At 48.3% G+C, this 25,917-nt stretch overlaps 1 protein-coding gene across 4 annotated transcripts in view; it reads right to left on the reverse strand.

Moving 5' to 3' along the window:
- ANKRD11 (ankyrin repeat domain containing 11) overlaps window positions 1-25,917 on the reverse strand; it is a 211,712-nt gene that overhangs the window by 48,501 nt on the left and 137,294 nt on the right. The window lies entirely within an intron of this gene.

Genomic DNA, 25,917 nt, shown 5'->3' on the forward strand with positions numbered 1-25,917 from the left:
GCTAAGGGCTCCCAAAGTGGGCACGCCTTTCACACACAAAAAAACACCAACCACCCCCTCTCTCACCCTCACACACAAGCCGATCATCTCCCCCAAAGGTAAACCATTCTGGCCTCCAGGCAACTGGATACCACCCTACAGCCCAGCCCGCAGAGATACTCAAGCTGTTCACCCTGCCCTGCCTTTCCCACAGAAACCCCAACACAGAGTCTGGCCAAGGCTTTCCTCTCACTCCTGCCTGCTGCCTCCTGACCACCCTGGTGCTCCCCCCGGTTGCCCTGTGTAGCACATGATGCCCTCTCTCTGGGACCTGTGAGTATAATCAACTTCCTTCCAGGTCTCCGCCCGTGGCTGCATCAACTGAGCTCTACAAGGACACTCCAAGAACACAGCCTCCTCGCCACCTTCCAGTCCTCCCATGTTTGTTCCATGCATCTTGCCCAGCATCTGAGGTGCACGTGGCAGGAGGAACAGGAGAAAGTATATCTACTGTCACCTTCCTGAAAGCCACTGCCTTCCTCTTCACGCCTTATTTTCATAGTCAGAGTCAGAAAACATTATATACTAACAGATCATGTGCAGTGTTTCACCTCCTCTGCCCACATGAACACGCCCTGTGCGCCATGCCATCTTGGGTGAGTACTTTCTGTAACTGACTCACCTGGAATTCAACAGTCTCCATCACGTATGAAGTCTGATTCTGTAAGCGGCACTCCCACCTCCTTCTGCCTGCTCTCAGCGCGCTCAAGACCAATCTACCCTTCACCGTGCCTTCTGGAGATCCCATCTTATTTTTCCATTATTAACTGCTAAAATCTCACCAAGTACCCTCTTGGTACTTAACTGACCCAAGAACATATCTAAGCTTATTTTGGGAGGGAGGGACAAGGCTGACCAATTCTATTCACTTCCTCCCCCAGGACACAGTGCAGGTGGCCTGGGTATTTCCATCCACGCTCTCCAATGGCTGAGGCCACAAATGACATTTTATCTCTACTTGAAACTAAGAATTGTACATTCTCTTCCAATTTTCCACCACAAAACTGGAACGTCTCAGCCTGGAGGAATGGCATCTCAGAGCCCGACGCAGGGACAGCTGTAGAAACTCACAGCTGTCTGGGAACACATCAGCAACGTTTCAGTAGAAATTTAAAGATTATCCAGAAGTTAAATTTCTAAAAAATCCTGACTGCCTGCTCTCATGATGGAAAAATCAAGTGAACTCATCACAGAAAGTTCAACTCTCCTGCTCTTGGATGTGAACACACGTGAGTCTGTGGAGACCGTGCAGGAAACACCTGGAACAGCCCAGGTGTGAACGCAGTGCAGCCCCACGATTCCTGGACCCTGATCGCACAGCCAGTTCACAGCGTCTGGATCAGGAGGGCATACAGACGGCCACTTCATTCTTTAAACAACTGGTCTCACTCAGTGTCCCTGAGCTGGCTGTGCCAGGTAGTCTCTCTACTGGAGGTAGAGTTCTGAGCCCCTGAACTGAAGGCCTGCCTCCTTTCTGACTTCCCTGGGCAAGGCAGCACCATGGTTATAGAGCAGCATGAAGAGAAGGTGATGTTTCTCCAGAATAACTGCCCCCAACCTCCACAGCCTCATTCTCTTTAAAAACACCCACAGCGCCAGGGAGCAAGAGGAAGCAGCGATGTTAGTTTTCAGCTTGCTCATCCAGGATCTCTTCGACGTTCATGGCACCCTGAGAGCAGGTGCTTTACGAGTGGGTGTTACACCTGGGCCAAATGCTGCTCGCCATGGCCCAGGACCAGTGATGGAGATGATATTTGAAAGTCCAGGTCGAGCCCACAAGGTGTCACCTGAAGGTTTCCCACAGTGGCCCTCAAAAGAGCCCCCACCGTTTCTGAAAGTACTCTGCAGACCATGAAGCGCTACGCCAATGGTGCCTGTTATGGTTGTCACTGCTGGTATTAAAATTAACACTGAAACCTCAGGGAGCAAGTCCCTTGCTACCAGGAGACACTTGCCAGTATTTTCATTTTGTAAACAATCAACAAGCTAATTCCACACCACCTGTTACAGAGTGAGGGCAGGCCCACACCTCACCAGAATGGCCCGAAGGACGTTACATGTTGGTAGCTGGCAAAGTGTGCTGTGTCTTGGGCTCGCCCACTGGCCTCACTCACTCCTGAAAAGGCCACTGTCCTCAAGACACCACCCCACCCCTCCCCAAAGGACTGGGGACACCGCTGACAGGTTAGGAGTGTCATCCCAGGTGCCTGGTTTTCTTTTCTGTAACACGTGTTTCCTCAGCCCACCTTCATGACGAAAGCCGAGACCACCCAGGCTACCTCACTCCCACATCCTTGTGTTTGGGCATGGTGCTTGGTTACAAACACCTCAATGTTCAGAACTAGTCAGGAATACGAGAATAATCACGATGCTAACTCCCCAGGGCCTGGTACGTCCTACAACACTAGACTCATCTCTTTAGGTGCAGTCATTGAAACGAGGTTCATAAGGGCTTTCAAAGGGACAGAGGCTCAGAGCTGCCGGTGACGCATTCTAGTTGAGTTTCTAGATAGAGAGCTGGACGCACTGGGTCGACCCACCCTGTGCCTCACAGGACCCAACTGGTGAGCTGCATGGCCAACGGGACCTTGGTCCACCCTGACTCTGTTATTTTCTCAATGACAAACCAGATGAGAACAGAGGCTCAGATACACTCTCATCCTCTTCCATCTACTTGGTCATCTTAACCCTCCCAGAGGTTGCACGGTCCCTCGGGCTCCACACCACCCTGTGCCCCTCCATCTCATCAGCCTCTCCCTTGGCTGCCCAGCAAAGGGAATGATGCAGACAAAGTGGAACCACCAGCAACTCTCATCAACGCCCATGACTCCTTCTGAGGCAGGGCTGACTCCACACATCAGAAGACAGGCTCTGGAGCGCTGCTCTTCTATGGATCCTTTATGTGGTGGGGGCTGCTGTGATGCCCCAGTCTTCCCTGCTCAATGCTAGGCATTCATTGTTAAACTCAGGAAGAGCCTGGGACACCCAACAGAGCAGTCACAGTGGAGACAGTCTTTGTGGCTGGGGGTCTTCCCTTCTAGAAAGTTCTGAAGCTGTCTCAACCTGGGCTCCAGGGCTTTCTGATCAACATGCTCCACAGCTGACCACAACCCAACAGGTGACCACCGAGCCTCACTCCAGAAGGCCGTCTTCTCCCAGCAGGGTACCTGGCTGTCCCTGCTCAGACTCTGGTAAGTGCAGCCTGAATCCCCTTGCTTCCAGTATCAGAAGTCCATTTTAAACTCAGGACGCTCTAGTCCATGTCAGAACGAAACACTCCACAGTGCACTGGGACACACACAGACTCGACACTGAGCACCAAAGCAGCAGCACTCTGGGAGACGTCTGCAGAGCAGCATGAAGGTGGCTGAGGACAGCACAACCAGTCTGAGGCCTGCCTCAGCCACTGACCAGCTCCTGCTTGGGGACAGGCTGCTGGATGCAGGCCCCGTTCCTGTACCTCCAAACTGATGGCAGCTGTTCCAGCTTCACAGGCTGTCAGGGACACAGAGACCATTCGGGAAAGCATTTGAGAGAACTGGAGTAGGGGGAGTCCTCTAAAAGAGACGCTGGCACATTCTCTGGAACGAAAGGCATGATTCCTACCTGCTGGCTCAAGGAATTTACCAATTGCCTGGCAGTCATGTGTCAGAGCCCAAATAAAATGCCACTTAGCCTGGAGTGGAACCAATAGCTGTCTGCAGCCAGCCCCCTGACCCACGGTCACATGGGGGTGGGAGAGGCCACCTGGCCCTGCACCTGTCCACATTGCAAGTGGCACACAGCCCACAGAAGCTTCACGTGGCATCCACCGGCAGGGTGTCCTTCCCACCTGCCCTGGGACCCTGCTTCTGTGGACTTGGAGAAACAATCCATTCAAAGGGGCTGGCAGGACAGATGTGACATGAGGCCCCTGGACAAGGACGATGAGGTGTCTTCCCTCCCAAAGGTGCTTTGGAGCAGCAGTCAAGTGTGAGCATCACTGTCAGATTCAGCCCCAAACCGCACCCCAACAAGCACACACAGGGCCTTCGTCCTCCCTTCTCTACACACATCACACTGCAAGTCCCTCTACAAGGGCAGGAGACACGGCACACAGGACAGAGGCTCCCTCCAAGATTAAACCTGACGCAGCAGAGGTGATAGGTGCTCCTGCAATGCCTATAGTCCAGCAAAAACTCTAGGAATGTTGGCCTGACTCTACCTTTTCCAGTGACAAGCTAACAGCAACAAACGATGGGGAATCTAAAGGCATTTTTAATGGGCTCATGTAGATCAGAGCTGGAGTTCACATGGAAAAAGCCACAGCTGGTAAAAGTTCCCACAGGTGCTGTGCGCCCTGCGTCCATAGGACAGGGAGGGCTCGGCCCAGCTGGGCTGGAGCAGCTCTGGGAGGGAAAGCACAGTGCAGCTGGACACAGGGTCAACAGCTCCAGCCACCCCATGCAGACCACACACACCAGTGGTCGAGCAAGGCCCAAGAGCTGCTAGGGAGCCTTGTTCAACTGAGCTGGAACCACAGGAAGAGGAGAAGCAGCCCAAGAGGAAGATCAGCATGAACCAGCATGCATACCAGGAGGGAGTGCAGAGAACAGACACATCAGGAACACACCTACCCAGCCCACTGGAGAGCCCTCAGGAGATACAGACCAAGAACCAGAGCAGAGTGCTACAAAAGAGAAACCAAGAATGAGAAGCAAATTGGTTTTAGTAAAGTCTAGAAAAATTCAAGGAGAGAGAATAAAGATTCAGAAATTTAAAAATGAGAGAAAATGTAAGTTCTGGAGAACCAATCCCCAAAGCCCACTATCATACAAAGGCAAAGACATTACCAAAGAAATAATCAAAGAAAACAGCTGAGATATGACTCTTTAAACAGAAAGACTCTTACAGAGAGGGCAGACAGGAACGGGCTGAGACCTAACCTTGCCTCATCTCCAGAAACTCCACCACCACAGACAAGAGGGCCGGGGTAGCGCCAGGTCCTCCGTCCAGGAGGGAGACTCAGGTGGCATCAGAGTTCTTGTTGACTCTGTGGGCGCCAGGCAACAATGGAGCGATGGTCCTGAGAAAATTATTTCCAGACTGAAACACCAAACTCAGCCATGCTGTCCACCAGAGGAAGCGCAAAGACATTTTTGAGCACACAAAAAGTGAAGTAACCTCCCCCCTGTACCCTTCCTGAAGAGGGAACAAGAGGTCGTGCTCAGCAAACTACAGCCCCAGGCCAAAGCCAGCCTTCTTCCCATTCATATAAAACTGAGAGCCAAGAATGGGTGTGATATTTTAAATCTTTGGGGGACAAAGAAAATCACGACTAATTTTTTTTTTTTGGTGAGGAAGACTGGCCCTGAGCTAACATCTGTGCCAATCTTCCTCTATTTTGTATGTGGGATGCTACCACAGCATGGCTTGACGAGTGGTGCCTCGGTCCAAGCCAGGGATTAGAACCTGTGAACCCTGGGCTGCCGAAGTGGAGCATGCGAACTAACCACTATGCCACCAGGCCAGCCCCAAGACTAATTTTTTTTCTTTTTTTTTTTTTTGGTGAGGAAGATGAGCCCTGAGTTAACTTCTGTCGGCAATCTTCCTCTTTTTGCTGAGGAAGATTGGCCCTGAGCTAATGCTCATCTTCCTCTACTTTATATGGGACGCTGCCACAGCACGGCTTGATAAAAGGTGTGTAGGTCTGCGCCCGGGATCCAAACCTGCGAACCCCGGACCGCCAAAGCAGAGCACACAAACTTAACCAGTAAGCCACCAGGCCGGCACCAAGACTAATATATATATATTTTTTTTTGTGAGGAAGATCGGCCCTGAGCTAACATCTGTCAATCCTCCTCTTTTTGCTGAGGAAGACTGGCCATGGGCTAACATCCATGTCCATCTTCCTCCACTTTATATGGGACGCCACCACAGCATGGCTTGCCAAGCAGTGTGTCGGTGCACGCCCGGGATCCGAACTGGCGAACCCCAGGCCGCCGCAGCAGAGCGTGCGCACTTAACCGCTTGTGTTACTGGGCCGGCCCCAAGACTAATATTTTTTGACATGTGAAAGCTGCATGGAATTAGAATCCCTGGGTCCGTAAATAAAGTTTGACTGGACCGTGGCCACGCCCGACTGCTGTCCTGGTCTAGGTCTTCACTCCACAGGGGCAGGCAGAGTGGACAGCCCGTGACTTCCTCTGGTGGGGTGCTTCTCAGTGCTGCCTGCGGACCCCGAGGATGCCCGAACCCTTTCCAGGGGCCTGTGAGACCAACACTGTTTCCATCCTAATGCTAATGGGCTACCTGTCTTTACCACAGTGCTGACACCACCTCGCCCCAGCAGAAGGTGATGTCCTTGTGTCCCTGCACTCCTCACTGTCACACAACCACAGTAAAACAGCCAGTGTGACCTACAACTGCCCTTGATAAAGCAGCAAAAATTATAAATTTTATTAAACTGCAAACCTTGAACCTTGTCCTTCCGATATTCTGTGACAAGGCGGAAGTCTGCATGAAGCACTCCCGCTGCTGGTCTCAAGAAGAGCTTCCGCAAGCGTGCAACCTGCTAGTTCAACTGGCTGTGCGTTCCCCAAACACAAATTTTACTTGCAAGACTCTTTCAGACAACTAGCATTATTAAAAGCTGGGAATCTGGCAGTTATTTTCTCAAAAATGAACAAACAAGGCCTATCACTTCAAGGAAAATTAACAGTAGTTGTGGCCAATAGTAAAATTTGAATTTTCAAGTGAAATCTGAATTTTGGAAACGTGTATCCACTTCCATTAGCCTGTCTACATCCCAATGCTTAAACACATTTTAATGAGATCGACGGTGATATAAAAAGGTTATTTTTTAAATGAGGTGTAATGAAATATGTCAACATTTGGAAGATCTGCATAACCCAGTGAACCAACATTTTCCAAATGACCAACATGGGATAATACAAACACAAGGGAAAGACCTGTTCACAATAGAACACACCACTGGGATGGCAGTCCAGCCCTGAATCACAGGGTCTGCAGATTCCACACTGCACTCCTCCTGTCAAAGAGAATCCACACTCAGGTAAGAAGGTTCCCAAATGTCTCCCTTTTCCTACCACATGTCTCTGAGAGGCTAGATTTCTTCATACACTTTAAACAAAACAGCAGAAAGCAACAGATGGAGTGCAGACGTAGGGAGCAGCATCCAGCTGTCTCTTATTTAAGCCAGATTTAAAGAGATTTGCATATATATACACACATATAAAAAAACAATGCTACTCTTTTCACTAAATTCTCATTGTTGATTTCTTTTGTAAAATAGTTACCTTTCAGTAAAAATTTATTTATATTTATATGTAATACTGTATTGTTTGTCAATGAATTACATATTTAAAAATTTTCTCACTTTTAAAGACAATATTTCCATATAATAATTTGATAGCTAGCAGCCACATAAGAGAAGCTCTATGGGGTCCCCAGTAACCCTTGAGTGCATATGGGATCCCAGCACAAGTGAACCTCTTGGAAGCACAGGGCAGAGTCAACCTCACAGAAAGACTTGCTATCAGGAGATGATGAACCCAGACCAGGAGGGCAGTGCCATGAAATCATAAAATGACCATTGAGCAGAACCCCAAACTGGCATAAGAAAAACAGGGGAAAACGTCTTTTTTAAAAAAAGAAAGAACTCATGAAAATAAACTTAAAATTGAAAAGAAAGAACCTCAAATTACATCAATACATATTAGTAAAAGAAAACAGTCAAAGTCAAAAAGCTGGAGCAACAGTGTTAAAACAACACGATGCTGGGGCCGGCCCTGTGGCACAGCAGTTAAGCGCCACACTGCTGGCCACACTGCCAGCGCTCCGCTGCTGGCAGCCCAGGTTCGGATCCCAGGTGTGCACCGATGCACCGCTTGTCAGGCCATGCTGTGGTGGTGTCCCATATAAAGTGGAGGAAGATGGGCACGGATGTTAGCTCACGGCCAGTCTTCCTCAGCAAAAAGAGGAGGACTGGCATGGATGTTAGCTCAGGGCTGATCTTCCTCACAACAACAACAACAACAACAAAAAACCACGATGCTGACACAGCACCAACCAACAACAGAGCAGAGCCAGAAACAACCCCATGCTCACAGTGGACACTGATGTAGGACCAAGGAGGCGCCACAGGGCAGGAGTGGAAGACAGTTTTGTCCATCAGTGGTGAGGGGACAACTGGACATCCACATGGAAAAACGCAACATGATTCCCATCTTACAGCATACACAGAAATCAATTCTAGATGGATTACAGATCTCAATGTAAAAGGCACAGCCATTAAGCTACTAGACAACAGCAGAGAAGAACATTTTTCACAATTTCAAGGTCAAGAAAGATCTTTTAACCAGCAACACTATTATAAAGGAAAAGTTTTTTTGAAAAACTCTGGCACTTTAAAAGTAACAAATTTTTAAAGATCACCTTCCCACGAAGGAGAAGAGAATATTTCCTACACATATAACTGACAAAAAGCTCTTACCTAGAATATATAAAGAACTCCCACAAATCAATAAGCAAAACATAAACCATCCAATACAAAAGTGGACATGAGACTTAAGCATTCACAAAAGAGGAAATCCAAAAGGCCAGTAAGTAGATTAAAAAGTTACCAACTTCTGGGGCTGGCCTGGTGGCCTAGGGGTTAATTTTAGTGTGTTCCGCTTCAGCGGCCCAGGTTCACGAGTTTGGATCCTGGGCACAGACCTACACCACTCGTCAAGCCATGCTGTGGCGGTGTCCCACATACAAAATTGAGAAAGACTGGCACAGATGTTAGCTCAGGGCCAATCTTCCTCACCAGAAAAAAAAAAAGTTACCAACTTCTTTAGCAATTAAGGAAATGCAAACAAAAATCAAAATAAGACACCAAGTAACAGAGAAGACAAAGAGCAAAGGACATGGGCACGCTCTGACGGGAGTGTGAACCAAGGCAGGAGTCTGGCACTGTCTCTTCAAACTGAACGGACACGTCCAAGAATGTGCCCCCAGCACCATGTGTGAGTGGCCGGGTGGTGGTACGACACTATGACACTGACATGGGTATGCACTGCAGTGAGGACACACAAATAATGTCGAGGACAACATACGTTATATACTGACACAAATTTCTGAAAGCACTGAGCGACAGTGCTCGGGGTTGTGTGCTCAGGTGACAAGACCATCTGAAAGTAAAGAAGGATTGTCAGGGAAGTCTGCGGAACATGGGGCTGGGTGCAGCTGGGGATTGGGACTGGGAGGCTGACCAGAGTGGGTTTCTCAGTGAAGATTACACACATGTTCTTTGTGATAAGTAAACTGTACATTTTACCTTGTGGACTTTGGGGGTTATGTTACCTTTCACAATAAATAAAGTTTAAAAAGCTGGATATGTTCACAACATGGCACACGCTGTACTCTGGCAGGACTTTAAGAAGCAGAAGGTTGATTATCTGACCTTGTTGCAGGACCAGTCTCTCTCCAAGTGGCCCCAGCCTCCAGGAAGGGACGGTGGCCCCATCATCCTATGTGGCCCTGCTGAGAACCTTAGTTATGCAGATATCCTGGGGGAGCAGCTCAAGGCTCCCCCAACATTTGGAGTGAATCTAAACGATGTGCAAAGCACAGAACAAGCCACTATACCTGCAGAACAGAATGCAAACCGAAAAGCTTAATAAACTGGAGGTAAACACAGCTCTCAAAAAGTGGGAGGGAAGAGGGGCTGAGAAAGCAAAGCAGGAGAAACATTGTCTTACATAGAAGGAGCGAAGATACAGACTAAACGTGACAAGAGAGAACAGAAAGGTCAGCACACACTTCAAAGGCACACAACCAGACAACTAAAAATAACAGCAGCATGCAGGAGGGGTGAGTCTGAACTCTCCTCTCAGGCTACTCCACAAGCACAAGTGGAGAGAAAGACCAGAAAGAGGACCTAGGCGCCCCCGTGCCTTCTGCCCTCAAGGAAGGGACTGTGGAGGACCCTGTAGTATCACGTACGCATCACCTTGCAAGCCAGCTGTCCCACTGCTAGATCTGCCCCAAGATGCATGGACACAGACAGGAGAAGGCGGGCACAGCACAATTCACCGCAGGGCTACCTGGAGAAGCCCTGGGACACAAAGCCCACCTACTAGGTGCTGCTCAGGGCACGCAGCATATCTACACCACGGAGCAAGACAAAAAAGGGAAGACCTATGCCTATGGAGTGACCTCCACAGTATCATCAAGTAGAGAGGGCAGCTTGAGAGAGGTGGGGATGGCTATGCTTGCATTAACAAAAAACTCAACACTCAGATAAAAACTCTCAGCACAACAGGAGTACAGGGGAGTATCCTCCACGCGATAAGGAGCATCTACAACAGCCTACAGCTAACGTCACTCTTAGCAGCGAAAACCTGAATGCTTTGTCCCCAACACGGGGAACAGGCAAGGATGCAAGGATGTCCCCTCCCATCACCGCCACTGGACACCAGACTGGAAGTTCTAGTCAGGGCACTAAGGCAAGAAAAGGAAATAAAAGACATACAGACTAGAAAGGAAGACAAAAAATAAAACTTTCTATGTGATGATGACATGATTATCCAGAAAGCTGCAAGGAACCTACCAAAAACTCCTAGAAATAATGAGTTCAGCAAGGTTGTAGGATACCAGATCAACATACAAAATCCACCCTATTTCTACAAACTAGCAATGAATGTGTGGAAACAGAAATAAACACACAATACCATTTACAATTGCTCCAAATAAAAATGAAATACTTAGGTATAAATCTGGAAAAAAAAAAAAAAAAACCTATACAAATTTTAGAAAAAAACATAGGAGAAAACCTTCAAGACCTAGGCTTAGGCAAGGAATTCTCAGACATGACACCAAACGTACAATCCACAGAAGAAAAAGCTGATAAACTATCTCAACAAAATTACCACCATCTACTCTGTGAAAGACCAAGTTTAGAGGGTGAAGAGGCAGCTGCAGACGGGGAGAAAATGTCCGCAGACGACAGTCAGATGGAGGAGGACCGGCATGCAGAACAACCAACAATCCGGTCAGAACACGGACACAAGACATGACCAGACACTTCACCACAGCAGAGATGAGAGGTGACTGTGGGAACTGGGGTACGCAGGGCAGATCACCTGCTGAGGGCGTTTCCAAAACCAGGGTCCATCTCAGAGTCAGCACCCTTTAGCATGTTGGACAGCCATTTTAAAAAGTGAAATACAACAGAAATGATGAGGGGTATCACACGCACCATCTTGTGAAAAGGAGTTATTTCGTGAACATGCTTCGAGGGTGTGTGAGATGTGTGTTTAGGGCAGAGATGGAGACTGTCTTTCTCACGATGGGAAGCTTCAGAAACACTGGCCTAAATGGCTAAGAACCCTGGGTTTGTGGTTAGAGATATCTAGGTTTTTCAAGCTACAAAATATGGAAATGAACCCTTCTCATATTAAGAGCTTAGGAAAACGTCTGACACCTGGCCCAGAGCTCAATGATCCTTAACTACCCATCTCTCAGCCTAGGGAGGGTGGGTGCTGAGGATGGAGATCCCCAGGAAGCATGCTACCAACACTGGAAACCTCTGAAGTTGGCATGCAGCTAGGGCACTCCAAGACTCAATGTGATGTTCTCAACGCTTCTCCTGAAGACACTTTGTTATATGGAGCTCAGCTTCTACCGCTGTGTGGCCCCTACTTCTCTGAGGAGCCATTCTCCTGTCATCATCGCTTTACTCCTCCAAAGGGTGAGGTCCCACCACTTCAAATCGCAGGCTGGCAAAGAGGTACAGTGATGCAAAGTGACAAGATGTGCCACCTAGGCCAGCAGCCAAGCACTGAGCACGCTGTGGGGTCCCCGGGAGAAGCAGCCAGGGCTTGAGGGCCAGGACCTGACCTGGGAGCAAGGAGTGGTCGGCACAGCCTCTGCCCATTCTCCACTGCAGGTGGACGTGGCCCAGGTGCCATTCTAGACACGCCCCAACTGACATGCGTGCACAGGCCACCTGTCACAACCATACTGACTTGTGCAAAACCTGCAAACAGCCCAAATATCCCCCACCAAGAGAACAGATGGACCGTGGTGGCACTGTGACAGCACGCTGTGTGACGGAGGTTCCCATGGTGCTAAAAGTCAGAATGGAGGTTAAGGGGGCACAGAGGAGACGGACGGACAGACAATTCTGTCTTCCTTGCAGTGGTCACACAGGTGTACATAACGTGTGACCCATCCTGGTGCACACAGAAGGTGGGTGCCACTTCCTGCACCACTGTTGGCACGTGAGGCCCTTGCATTTAGGGGTCTCTGCCACCCTTGAGTTTCAGATGAGATTGGCTCTCCCACCGAGGCCCTGCACCCGACACACAGCACAATGGCCCCACCTGCCACACCAGCCCTCTGAAAACCCATGTGCCACCTCAGTACCCAGAGGCAGAACAGTAGGTGATGTCGCCTCAGCATGCAGCCCTGTTTGTGGAGCCCTTTGCACACGGAGGCTCAGGGGTGAGACGCCCCTCCACTACACCTTAGCCGGGGCCTACAGAGCAGAAGCAAGTATTCACTCGGGTCCGCTATTCTCATGTGAGTTTGATCATTTCACCCAAGAGCACTCCTGAGTCTCCTCTAGGCCTGCGCTTCCCAAGGGCGGCGGTGAGCACATTCGCAGAGGCTGGTGGCGGGACGCTCGCTGCCTTAGCTGATGCATCACTGTGAACGCAACTGTAGGACATGCTTCAGTCCACCCAATGACACTCACAGGTAGATCTTTTATTAGAGATTCTAAATTAAGAAGTGATGGCCGCCATCACAGGAAACTCAGACACTTTCCCGCCAGTTGGTTCGAAAGAGCTTTAACAGTAACTTTGCTAACGGGCTTTCAGCCACATGACCACGCAGCCAGGAGACCTGAGGACTCAGGACCATTGTCCTCAGTGGCGCTGGAGGACCAGGCAAGCGCAGGGGTTTGTTTTATTCACTGCTGTCACCAGAGCCTGAAGCGGCCTGGCTGGGGGCAAGTGCCCAAGAAACACTCGTTGAATACACACACACCCTTCAAGACGGGATCGCCAGGCCCCTGCATGGAAATCGCTGATATGCCCACGTTCCCTGGCACTTTCCCACAAGGTTCAGATAATAACCATCACCTCTGCAACACTGGTGGGAACCCAGAACTTCCATGAGACTTGAGATGCCTGCCTACCAGAGGTGCCTTTCGATGCAGGGGGAAGGAAGGGGCTGCTGCCTGCTGAAGCAGGTGCTGGAACACAGCTTGTCCTCGAGGTCCTTCTGGGCTGGCTGACACGTCCCTGCAATGTGTCCCACTCTGCACAACTATCAGCACTTTTGTGCCACCCCCAGGACAGTCTGACTATATGGCTGGACAAACCAAAGGAGACGTGACAAAAGGGTCTCGTACAAGTAAAACATTTTAGACATAAAGGAACATTTTCCCAGCAGAAAACAACTGTGAATGCCAAACACAGCAGACCGGGGTGAAGACAGCATGCAGAGCATCATCCTCAGTGTGACGAGTGGGTCGGTTGTCTCGTCCACGGGACCACACACAGTGAGTGCCATGGGTGCTGGGTCCCACCAGATTCACCTAAGGCACTCACACAGTGTTCTGCTGCACAATATATGAGCACGTTCCAGACAATTCTAGCAACAGAGATAACACATATGTTTTCTCCCTCTTTCAGCCTTAGCTGGGTGTGCTGGCACCGGCAGCTCTGAGCACATGGGCATTTCAGGAAACCCAGGACTCCAAGTGTCCTGTCCCACAGCCCCGCACCCCATGGTGGCATTCCCACCTCACCACCTTGTCCATGTCTTCCCCCCGCACCCCTCCACTATTTCCAGGCCTACATTCCCGCACCAGCCTCTTGGCAGAGAGGAGAGGCAGTTAGGATGCATGTCTACAGGAACCTGCCAGGTATCTGCAGAAATGCTGCACAATGCACATCCTCACCAAGAGCACCAAGGTGCCCAGTCCCCTACCCTTGCCAAAACTGCTTATAACACGATTGTTCAGGGGAGCCGGCCCAGTGGCGCAGCGGTTAAGTGCATGCGCTCCACTGTGGCGGCCCGGGGTTCAAATCCCGGGCATGCACCGACGCACCACTTGTCAAGCCATGCTGTGGCGGCATCCCATATAAACTGGAGGAAGATGGGCAAAGATGTTAGCCCAAGGCCAATCTTCCTCAGCAAAAAAAAAAAAGACTCTTGGGGCTGCCCTGGTGGCACAGCAGTTAAGTGCACGAGCTCTGCTTCGGCGGCCCAGGGTTCACAGGTTCAGATCCCGGGCACGCACCGATGCACCGCTTGTCAGGCAATGCTGTGGCAGCATCCCATATAAAGTAGAGAAAGATGGGCATGGATGTTAGCCCAAAGCCAACCTTCCTCAGCAAAGAGGATTGGCATGGGATGTTAGCTCAGCGGTAACCTTCCTCACAAAAAAAAATTTTAAAAGGTTGTTAACATCAACCCACTGGGTTGCCGCGATCTCACTGATGCACGGCTGCCTGTCCCCCTGACCACCTGTGCCCCTCAGTCACTCATCTATTCTGCAGGTGTTAGCTGTGCTCCCCTGTGAGCAGGCATGGTACTTCCAGCTGGCAGGCATTTCTTCATTTTAGTAGTTACACACTGACTTAGAGTATATCAAGAAAAAGACTGTCGCTCAGAGCAAGCCTAGGAGAGCAAATGAGTCAGTTCAAGGGCATCCCAGGCTGAGTGGTATGTTAACACTGGCCCGAGGCACACAGGGGACTCACACCATCCGAGCCATGTGATGGCTTATTCCTCCCACCTTTGTTCTCAGCCAGCCAGCATACACCTGGACCTGTGCCCGACCCTGTGTTGAATCCCAGCCTGTGAGACACACCTGCTGAGCGCAAGGGCGCTGCCTTCCCAAGCTCACCATCGCATGCAGGACACAGCAAATGCAGCCATGAGAGTGACCTCCTGGCACACGACTGTCACCATGTCACTGTGTCCATCACAGGACACTGAGGCCTGTCTGGCTGCTAGGACACGCAGTGCAGATGATGTGTCCTCCGCTGGGCTGGGGTCCGCGAGTCTGCCGCCCCCACAACATACCTCTCCTCTGCAGCCCAGCATATCCATCTGTCCATGCCAGCCATCACCAAGGCCACTCACCCTGTCCATGTGCCTCCCTGAGTGGCCGCACCTAGCATGACCCTTCCTTCAGTGCCACACAGCCATGTTCCTCAGAACAAAACCCGAACCAGGACAGCCATGTGTTCACAGGGGATGTTGACAAACGCTGACTTGCTGCCAAACTAAAACATGAGTTTGAAAAGGACCTGCCTGTATTGGCAATACTGTATTCACAATACTCTCTGGTTTTCTAAGACAGAAGACCTTTTGCAGAAAACCTACAAAAAAAACTATCCTCTTTGCTTTCCTTACATTTCGATAATCACCAGGTGAAACAATAATTTCCCTCTTTTAACTGCAAGTTTTGTCGAGTGGACGCTTGAAGCAAAACAAGCCTAATTTGTAACAACAAAATCATCCAGAAATAAACCCATAATGAAGCCACCTCCTTCCCCTCAAAGTCACCATCAACTGGCCATACTTGTCCTGCCCTGCACCACAAGAACAGGGGTTGGCAGGAACCTGGCTGAACATTTAGGGCGCACACAGGCTGACAAGCTGAATGGCCACAGAAACTGCTTACAGAGGAGGCCGCAGCCCTGCTGCCCCCTGGCTGCTGACAGCGTGGTGGGTGGGAGTGGTTGTGTTGCACGGTGTGTGTATCAAGTCCTGCAATGCAGTGGGAGTCTCGTGTTTCCCTAGGAACACCACAGGCAGATCTTCTGGTTCTCCCAGCCCTCCCTGGGGCTCTAGCTTTATCGGCTGCAGCCTGACGTAACAGAAATCTCAGTCCAGGACTGTTCACCTTGATCGACCTCCTCCTTGGTCCAGGACCGCACACCCTTGCAAAAACAAACAAAAAGCTTCTCGAGAATGAGACAGGAAAGGATCTGAAGAAATTAACTTATTTTTTTCCATATTAAGAGGGCATTAACTGAGAGAATATATTTGAAATACATTTACCCAAATACACTACTTCCTGTAGAAGAGAGCAAAGCAGCTTTATGCATAATAGCCAAAAACAACCCAAATGCCCACCCAGAGATGGATGGATGAATGAGCAAGCTTTGTGGTGATCAGATCACAGGAGACGACTCAATGATAAAAAAGAAATGAACTACCGTGCACACACCAACATGGGTGAGTCCCAAAGAGAACATGCCGAGGGAGAGAACCCAGACCCCAGAGGGAGTCCATGTCTGCCAACAGTTTAACTCCATTTAGATGAAGGCCCAGAACAGGCAACGCTCTGCCACAGCTCGAGGAATTCCACAGTGAGGGAGGGCTGACTGCTAAGGGGCTCACGGTCTCACTGGGAAGGCAAACAGTCTGTATCTTAGAGGGGGTGGGAGTTACATGGGTGTAAACATGCTCAAACCGTACACTTAAAACCCATGCATTTTATTCATGTCTAAATTATATCTAAATTTAAGAGGAGAAAAAAGAAAAAATATACATTTACCTCAAGAAAGCATCAGTAGTAGGTTGAATGGTAGCCCCCACTCCAAAAGGTATATCTACACGTAACCTGTGAACGTGACCTTGTTTGGAAAAAGGGTCTGTGCACATGTAACTAGGTGAAGGATCTCAAGATCTCATCCTGGATTATCTGGGCAGACCCTAAATCCAACGACAAGTGTCCTTATAAGAGAAGTGAGAGGAAGATCAGGGAAGGAGGCCATGGCCTGGTAAAGACAGAGGAGAGACTGCAGCGATACAGCCACAAGCCAAGCAGTGCTGAGAGCCACTAGAAGCTGGAAGAGGCCAGGAGGATTCTGCCCAGGAGCCTTTGGAGGGAGCATGGCCCTGCCAGCACCTCTACTTCAGAATTCTGGCCTCTAGAACCGTGAAAATACATTTCTGTTGTCTAAGCCACCCAGTGTGTGGTTAAAGATCACAGCAGCCCTAGGAACTAACACCACATCTGTGCAAAATAAAGAAACTCGTGGACTGTCCTATGACTGACCACCTACTCCCTGAAGCCAAGATGAATAGCCTCTCCCCTGTGTCCTCAGACCTTGGTGACATCACTGACGTGGCATGCAGGTCACACTATCGACCACCAGCAGAGGCTGCACTCTGGTTCTCCGTCCTGCTCAGTGTGACCCCCTCAGACCCCTGGAGTAAGGCTGGAGTAAGGCAGCATCCAGCCTCTGGGGTCATCTCCACCCAGAGGAAGGGCCACGGGCCTGGATTGCTGACTGCTCCTCTTAACTGTGGAAACCGACTCTGAACGTGGCTATTCCCTGCCAAGGAGCATTCATCCCAGAAATTGGGATTTGTTTACAGTAAACTGAAAAAGTTCTCGGCTGAGCCCGAACAAGAGGCTGGCAGGCAGTTGCTGTCCCTCCCTGGAGAAGGAGGACTGCTGGGCGGGGACCCAGACAGGCCCTCGTCACAGCTCAGACCAAGGCTAACAAGTGGTGGTGCTCACACTCCCTGCCAGGGGTGGGCCCACCCAGGAACTAGGAACCGTTTTCACATCTGTAAATAGTTACACAAACACCTACATAATATCCTCGAGGGTGCCTCTTACGCTGCAAAGCCTGAAATATTTACTATCTGGCCCTTTAAGAAAAATATTGCCAAACCACTACGCCAGAAAAACTCGCCTAATGGGGCAGGCCATATACAGAATCCTCGTTTCCCCAAAACAGCTTTAAGGTCTACCGAAATGGAAAGGTAGAGACTGATGGGGAAAAACAGGTTACAAAACAGGATGATCTCATTTTTGCTACAAAGAGAAAATATATAAACTATAATTTACCCATGAAACAAGAATCCAGAAGCTATCAGCACTGGTGATCCGAGAGTGATGGGAATGTGTTTTTTAGAAAGTTTTACTTCTTTGTGTTTTCTAAGTTTCTACTATGTACATATATTGTTTCTATAGTCTGATTACAGAAAAAAATTCAATGCGCACTAACAACACCTTATTTGTGTAACATTTCACGTTTTACTCATCATTTCACCACATGATCTGGACAAAACCCTATGAGGTAAATAGGATGTATATTTCCCAGTTGAGAAAATGGAAATTCACACAGTGCAAATGACATGCCAGGGCTAGCAAGTGAGGTGCTTAGAGAGTAGAACAGAACCCACAGCCATCTAGAAACTTCCTCCAGGGGCCGGCACCATGGCTTAGCGGTTAAGTGTGCACGCTCTGCTGCTGGCGGCCCGGATTCGGATCCCAGGCCCGCACCGACACACCGCTTCTCCGGCCATGCTGAAGCCGAGTCCCACATACAGCAACTAGAAGGATGTGCAGCTATGACATACAACTATCTACTGGGGCTTGGGGGGGTGGGGGGGAGGATAAATAAATAAATAGAAACTTCCTCCAGTGCTGCCCGTCAAAAGTCCCTTTCAGTTCATAATCACAATAAAAGATGGAGTTTTACTATGAAGGGAAAAACCATGTATTAGATAATAAAAGGACCTTAGATACATGTGAATTCCTCCTGGATACAACCAAAGGAGCAAGATGTGGCCAAGTTTGCTTTAAGACTTACACTTGGCCAATTAAAAATAAACCAAAAACTCAACTATGAAACTTTTTTTTAACAAGTTGCAGACTGGGCAAGTCTGTCCACAGCAGTGCACCAAGGTCAGATTCTAAAGCCCCATAGTACACAGCAACTATTCCGCATCAAGTAGATTGACATTTGTGAAGTGTCAGGTGTAAAAGTAGTTCTTTTTCAAACCATTCCAGGAATTTGGAGTACTCCTAAATTTGTTTAAAATAGGTTACACCTAAGAAATATTTTCTATTCTTATCATTTTATAACAAAGTAACAATGGCCAATATTCATTAAAATGTTTTAAGTATATAGAAAAGCATGAGAATGTAACAAACACTCATGTATCCACCATCTGTTCATTCTGCTATATTTACTCTGGAATTTTCTTTCTTTTTTTTTTTTTTTGAATGGTGTGTTTATTTTATTTTATTTTTATGAGAAGATCAGCCCTGTGCTAACATCTGCCAATTCTCCTCTTTTTTTGCTGAGGAAGACTGGCCCTGGGCTAACATCCACGCCCATCTTCCTCCACTTTACATGGGACGCCACCACAGCATAGCTTGACAAGCAGTGCATCGGTGTGCGCCTGGGATCCGAACCTGCGAACCCCGGGCCGCCGCAGTGGAGCGCGCGCACCTAACCGCTTGCCGCTTGCGCCACTGGGTCAGCCCCTGGCATTTTCTTAATATAAAAAATATTACGTACATAGTTGAAGGCCATTATGTAACCCCTACCCTGCTCTCATTCCTCTTCCTCTCCAAAGATTTTGGATTTTGATGCTAATCTTTCCCATACATGTTTTATACTTGGCTACATGTAAACCCGTGAATACCATATGTGATGTTATTACAGGAAACATGCTGCACAGGTCTTCCCGCACATCGTCCCCTCCACGTCCCCTCCACGTTATGCTTTAGGGATTTACCCATGCTTTTGTTACATGCAGTTCTACTTCACATTTTTTTTTTTTGGTGAGGAAGATGGGCCTTGAGCTAACATCTGCCAATCCTACTCTTTTTGCTGAGGAAGACTGGCACTGGGCTAACATCCGTGCCCATCTTCCTCCACTTTATATGGGACACCGTCACAGTCTAGCTTGATAAGTGGTGCGTCGGTGCGCACCCGGGGTCCGAACTGGCAAACCCCAGGCCGCCACAGCGGAGTGCACGCTCTTAACCGCTTGCGCCACTGGGCCGGCCCCCAGTGCTTCACATATTTTAATTGCAGTGTGTATTCATTGTCTGAAAAATGCCCATTCTCTTGTTGACTAGCGTTTAGTTCCAACTCTTTGGTACTAAAGACAATACTACAATCAATGCACATTTGTCCATATACTTCCTTACACATATAACCTAAGAGTTTCCTTCAAGGTTTACAACTAGAAATGGAACTGCAAATCCACAAATCTGACGAAGCCTCACACTGTATAGCCATTCACAAACATGCCCTCTGTTACTGCTGGTTACGGCATATGTCTTAGTGTTGTACAATTATCAAGAGATCGTGGTTGGGAAAGCGGAAAAGGTACTTTGCATCTAACAGACTTTTGTGGAACAAGATCAGGTTCTACAAAAAGAGTCAATAATCAAAAACTTTCATTTAAATAAAAATTGCAAACTCAAGCGATAACTTGAGACTCTCCCTGGGCAAAATGTCTGAGACAAAGTCTAATAACAGCTGAGATGAGAGGACAACGGTCCAGAGAGCTCTGGAATTCCAGACATCACATAGGAAAAGCGGAGACAGGCGCATTTACCCGATTTTTTTGGAGTCCACGACTCAAAAAAGGTTTAAATGGTTGTTTTTTCTTTCTGAAAGTGTACAGCAATGTGGCAAGCAAACAGTAGATGCATTCAAATGAAGCAGCAGAACACTTTACTTTCCAAATCCAACTTCCCAATAGACTAAAAACTTAGCAAGACACCCAGAGGGACTGAATTATACTATAAATGATTTCAGACTTCGTTAACCCATAAAAAAAATCATAAATCATAACAGAAGTCATATGACTAACGTTTATATGCAACATTGTAAAAAAGAAAGAAAAGGAGGGAGGGAGGGAGAGAGGGAGAGGGGGAGGGAGGGATACAGGGAGAGGGAGGGGGAGGGAGGGAGAGGGAGGGAGGAGGAGAGAGGAAGAGGGAGGGAGGGAGAGAAGGAGAGAGGGAAGGGGGGGAGAGAGGAGGGAAGGGAGGGAGGGAGGGAGGGAGGGAGGGAGGAAGGAAGGAAGGAAGGAAGGAAGGAAGGAAGGAAGGAAGGAAGGAAGGAATTTGAGATTTCCACTGAGAAACAAATGTCTAAAGCCAAAGTCCACAGTGTTTCTAAGGAGAAAGAGCAGGTGAGACCAACGGAACACATTGAGGCTCTGCTGCAACCAGGAAATGGGGATGAGAGGGAGAATACTGCTGTCGTTCTGTTTCTCTCCATGTTAATACGTCTCAGGATCTTTCTTTTTAAGTTACTAGGTAAAGTAATCAGGCAGTCAAGCTAACACGGAGCAAGCAGACAAGGTAAGTTGGAACACGGTGATCTGCAGATTCCTCCAGCTGCACCGACAATGCCCTCCTGTGAGCAGACCCCGCCGAGCCATCCCCCGCCTCCCAGAAGGACAGTGTGGGCAGTGAGACTGAGGCTTGTCACCTTAGCAACCGCTCTAAACATATGTGCAGTGACATCAGCTGATTTCTGAAAGCTGTAAATAGAGGAATAATGGCAAAAAAAAAAACAGATTGAAGCAAGGACCACCCACCCCTCCCCTCTCCACCCACTCATGCCTTAAAATTCCACTGCTAACACAAAGCAATTCCATGTACTCAAGCATGCTTTTAATCCCCGGATGTACCAAACACTCTGAATAATTATGTACCAATAGAAAGCAAAATAAGGCCCTTGGATTAATGATCTTTGTGCAAACTCATGTACAGACATGAAGTGGCCACGAGACGGCGGTCTGTGGTACAGGAAGATGAGCCTGAGAGCAGCTGCAGTCCCCGAGGGGATTTCTGGGCCTTCGCTGACCCACAGTCTGCTCACCACCCCAGAGAGTCACCTGATCCTGCCCCTGCCAAGGTTCCTGTGACTCACTCAGCACCTGGCTGTAAAGCTCCACAAACCAGCAAGTCACACAGAACAGGAGAAAGGCTTGGGGGCCTGCAGGCTGGGGAAACCAGGCCGCAGAGGGTCCAGCCAGACCACATGTTCCATAAAGCAGAGCGACCGTCTACACTGTTGGCCTCAGAACACGTTCCCACCTGTGGAAAACACAGTCCATTTCATCTTAGGGGAAGAAAACGTGGAATTCCCTGGAGATTCTGAGACCTTGGAACGAAACCAATTAGCCTAGGATAAACCAGTACTATAAACAGGTGTGCTCTGCACCAGGCTTGTAGAGAAACGGCCCAACAACATGAACTAACTAGAGGGGGTGCAGGCCTGACTGAACAGAAGAGAAACTGGCACAACTTCGTTCCAATTCCCAGCCTCATCTTCAGTAAGATCCTAAGTATCCATCCCATCATCTTCAGTCTTCTTCCAGCATGTGATGTGAAGAATAATATGTTTTTTCCTTATCGCCTTTATTGTATTTTTAAAACATTACATAGAAAACTAGGCAAATAAATCCGCAAGCATGAGCTGACATTTTTAAGAGAAAAAACAAACACAATATTTCATGTTGCAAAAGTCTATTTACGAGCCAGGCCCTTCAATATACTTCTCAGTACAGTCATCATTAAAATTAAATAGTAAAAATTACAAAGAAACACACAATCACATGTTAAAACTGAAATGTTAAAAATGTTCTTCTGAGAACCTGTTTTTACAGAATAATCAAACTTTTGTTTACTCGGAGTGTCTTTCTGCAGTGATTTACCCCAAAATGGCAAAGGGGTGAAGGAAAGGAAGGACGGGAAGGAAAAGAAGGTCTGCACCCAGTGTCCCGAGAAAGACGGCATTTACATGCTTTGTAATGAGCTCAGGATGCAAAACAAGAGAAATTATGCAACACATCTGCTAGCAAACCTAAGCGCATTTTGTTTAAGCAGTATCTCTCAGTTCCTGAGCAGATACAAATCAACATTTACAAACTCCAACACTTCAGCTGTCTTAAAGGTCCAGCTATTTAAACTGCATCTGTGGCAAATTCTTTCAAAGTAAAAATCAATTCAGATTTGTCTTTTTATGTGAAATTTTTTAAAAATCAGAGTACACAGGTGTTCCTATGCATGAGTTGGGGGCAGGGACGGGGGCAGTGACAGTGGAGGCGGATGCACGCAAGCCCAGAGTCTCATCTCAGACTGACAATCTGCTAGAGAAGAACCTGGTTCAGAATTTCACTTTTTTTTTCTTTTTTTGTGAGGAAGATCAGCCCTGAGCTAACATCCATGCCAATCCTCCTCTTGCTGAGGAAGACTGGCCCTGAGCTAACATCTATTGCCAATCCTCCTCCGTTTTTTTTTTCCCCCTTTTTCTCCCCAAAGCCCCAGTAGATGGTTGTATGTCATAGTTGCACATCTTTCTAGTTGCTGTATGTGGGACGCCACCCCAGCATGGCCGGACAAGCGGTGTGTCGGTGCGCGCCCCGATCCAAACCCAGGCCGTCAGTAGCAGAGCGCGTGCACTTAACCGCTAAGCCACGGGGCCGGCACCCTAGAGTTCCACTCCATTGAGAAAACACAAAGTAGCAATGAGTCTGAAGTTGTTGGTCAGCTGCTGCTTGATGAAAAGCATTTTATAAGCCATATTTGGTACCTTCGCAGAGGAAAATTAACAGGTTCATTCCCAAAGATTCACTGTTCCTGTTTCTCAAGGAAGCACCTCCAGCTCTGAGGAGGAAACCAACAGCGATGACAGGTTGAGCCAGGCCCGGGTCCGGCTCCCCTTCCCCACGCATTTTCTCTTCCAGTGTGCTCTGTGCTTTGCTGGCTACGTGGGACCCTGCTCCACGCTCCAAAGACTAGGGTAAACTCATATGGAGTAAAGGGAATGAAGACGCCTTGGGAACTAGGGATTAAGGGGCTGTTTCAGGTCTGGGGAACCTGCAAGTCAGACCCTCGAAGCCCACAGGCGTGGCTATGGATGTGGACACAGCATCAACAACTCCACTGCTCACTGGCTGAAATCATGAGCAAGCGATTTAATCCATGTCTTGGTCTCCTCGTCTGTAAATTGGGAAAAATCACCGTCCTCAAGGGCCATGTGGAGCACAGGCGAGTGCTTGGTACAAGGTACACACTGGCAACTGTAACTAATGACAGCGTCCCACCACCTTCAGTCGGTGACTGGGGTTTAACGATCCATTTCAAATTACATTTGCACGGTGCTTTACTTTCATGTTATTTTATTTAGAGCCTCTAACCAGCCTCAGCTGAACAGATGGTATTATTTCCACTTTAGAAACGAAGGCAGGGCTGAGATAATCCCAAGTCACACCCTCACTGGGAGTGCCCGGCCAGGCCTCCAGGCAGGGCCTCCAACTGGGGAGCTCTCGGGCCAGCAACAGGGTCAGCAAGCTCCCAGTGAACAGTGACACAGACTCTATCCTCCGGGGGATAAAATCATTCCATCTTCCAAAATAACCCATGAGTAAAGGAGTCTTGCCCTTCCCTTGTCTAAAAGTTGCCTCAGTCTTAAGGATAAAGCCTCAGTATTCCTTCAAGGCACAGAGAACGGCTCAGGAGGGTCAGGGGACGTGAAAACAAGGGCCAGGAGCGAGGGCTGGCTCGCTGGGGAGAGCTCAACCGAGGCCTTCACACTGGGAGGGAGAGCTCGTGGGGGTCAGGGTAAAAGACAAGGGCAGCAAAGATAATTTCAGCAGTAGCACCCTCATTAGTAAAAACGAAAAGGACACAAATACAGAGGTGGGAAAACCCGAACAACTTTGAAAATTTCTGTCTTCAACTTCCAGTAAACACCAAACTGCATTTTCTCTGGTTTCATTACGAAGCTTCTTACGGAAAACTCCAGTAAAAAAGAACAGTTGGAAGAAGTGCAAGTCACAGAAGAAATATAGAAACCAAAACACAACATAACTGAAACAAGAGTGGACAAGGAGCCTGAGAAGAGGCAGCATCCAAAAAGCTTCTCAGAGCCTTTCTCTACAACTCCACGCTTAAAAGCTGCCTCAAAGCTCAAGCAAAACTCAAGTTTCAAAATCTGGGAGCATCCAGCAGGGAACGGACAGAAAGAGTGGCTTCTCACATGTCACTCTAACTTCTAAGGTGACCGTGAAAAGAAAGCATATAATTTCCAGATTTGTAGAGGAAAAAAATGAAACAGGCAAAAGTCTAAAACGGCAAAAAAGGAGAGAAAAAAGACAAGTCAGAACAAACAGAAAGCTCAAATACAATATGATAAAACTAAATGTTTATTAAGTACAAAAGTAAGAGGACTAAGGAGTCCAGTTAAAACACAGTTTGTAAAACTGGAATGGAAAATGTACCCTACCCAGCTCAAAATGAGCGAGGGATACCCAGAATATAAAACTCTAGAAAGATCTAGAAAAGATGCCCCAGGTAAACACTGAGCAGAAGAGCTGTGGCTGCTGCATTCATACTGGACACAGGCTTGAGGCCAAAACACAGCTCATGAGAGAAAGTCAGTGAGTATAACACGGCAAAAGGTTCCTTGAGAGAGAGAGAGAGACAGACAGACAGACAGACAGACAGAGACAGAGAGAGAGAGAGAGAGAGAAGATGGTTTCACATATCTATGCACAAACCCATATCTATGCACAGAGTAAGACAGCCTTGAAGTAAAGAGCAAAAACTGACGGGACAGAGAAAACAGATGCAGCCACAATCACAGGAGTCAACTTTAAAATACCTTTCAGTAACTAATGGGCCAAGAAGACAACCTCACCAAAAATTAGATGTGAACACAATAGCCAGCTTGATCCAATGACCACATACAAAACATGCCAGCAAATAATCACATAACACCCATTCTCTTTAAGGACACAAGGAACTGACAGCCATGAAAACTGACCCCACACAAAGGTCCAGAGCAAGTCTAAAAAATCTGAAAGGACCAACTTCCTACACTGAGATAGGCAGGAAGCTAGATATGAGCTGGGAACAAGGTTACTCCACCAGATGCAGCGTCCTAATTGCCGGGCAGCGGCTCTTCGGACATGCAGCACTCCGCTCAACCCTGACAAAGAGTAGCCCCAAGCCTCATTATACCCTCCTGTGCATTGCAGTTTTGACCGCCCCCTTCGGGGGATCATCACTATGCCAGTTCCGGAGAT

This window comes from Diceros bicornis, chromosome 32, assembly GCF_020826845.1.
Source record: "Diceros bicornis minor isolate mBicDic1 chromosome 32, mDicBic1.mat.cur, whole genome shotgun sequence".
NCBI lineage: Eukaryota > Metazoa > Chordata > Mammalia > Perissodactyla > Rhinocerotidae > Diceros > Diceros bicornis.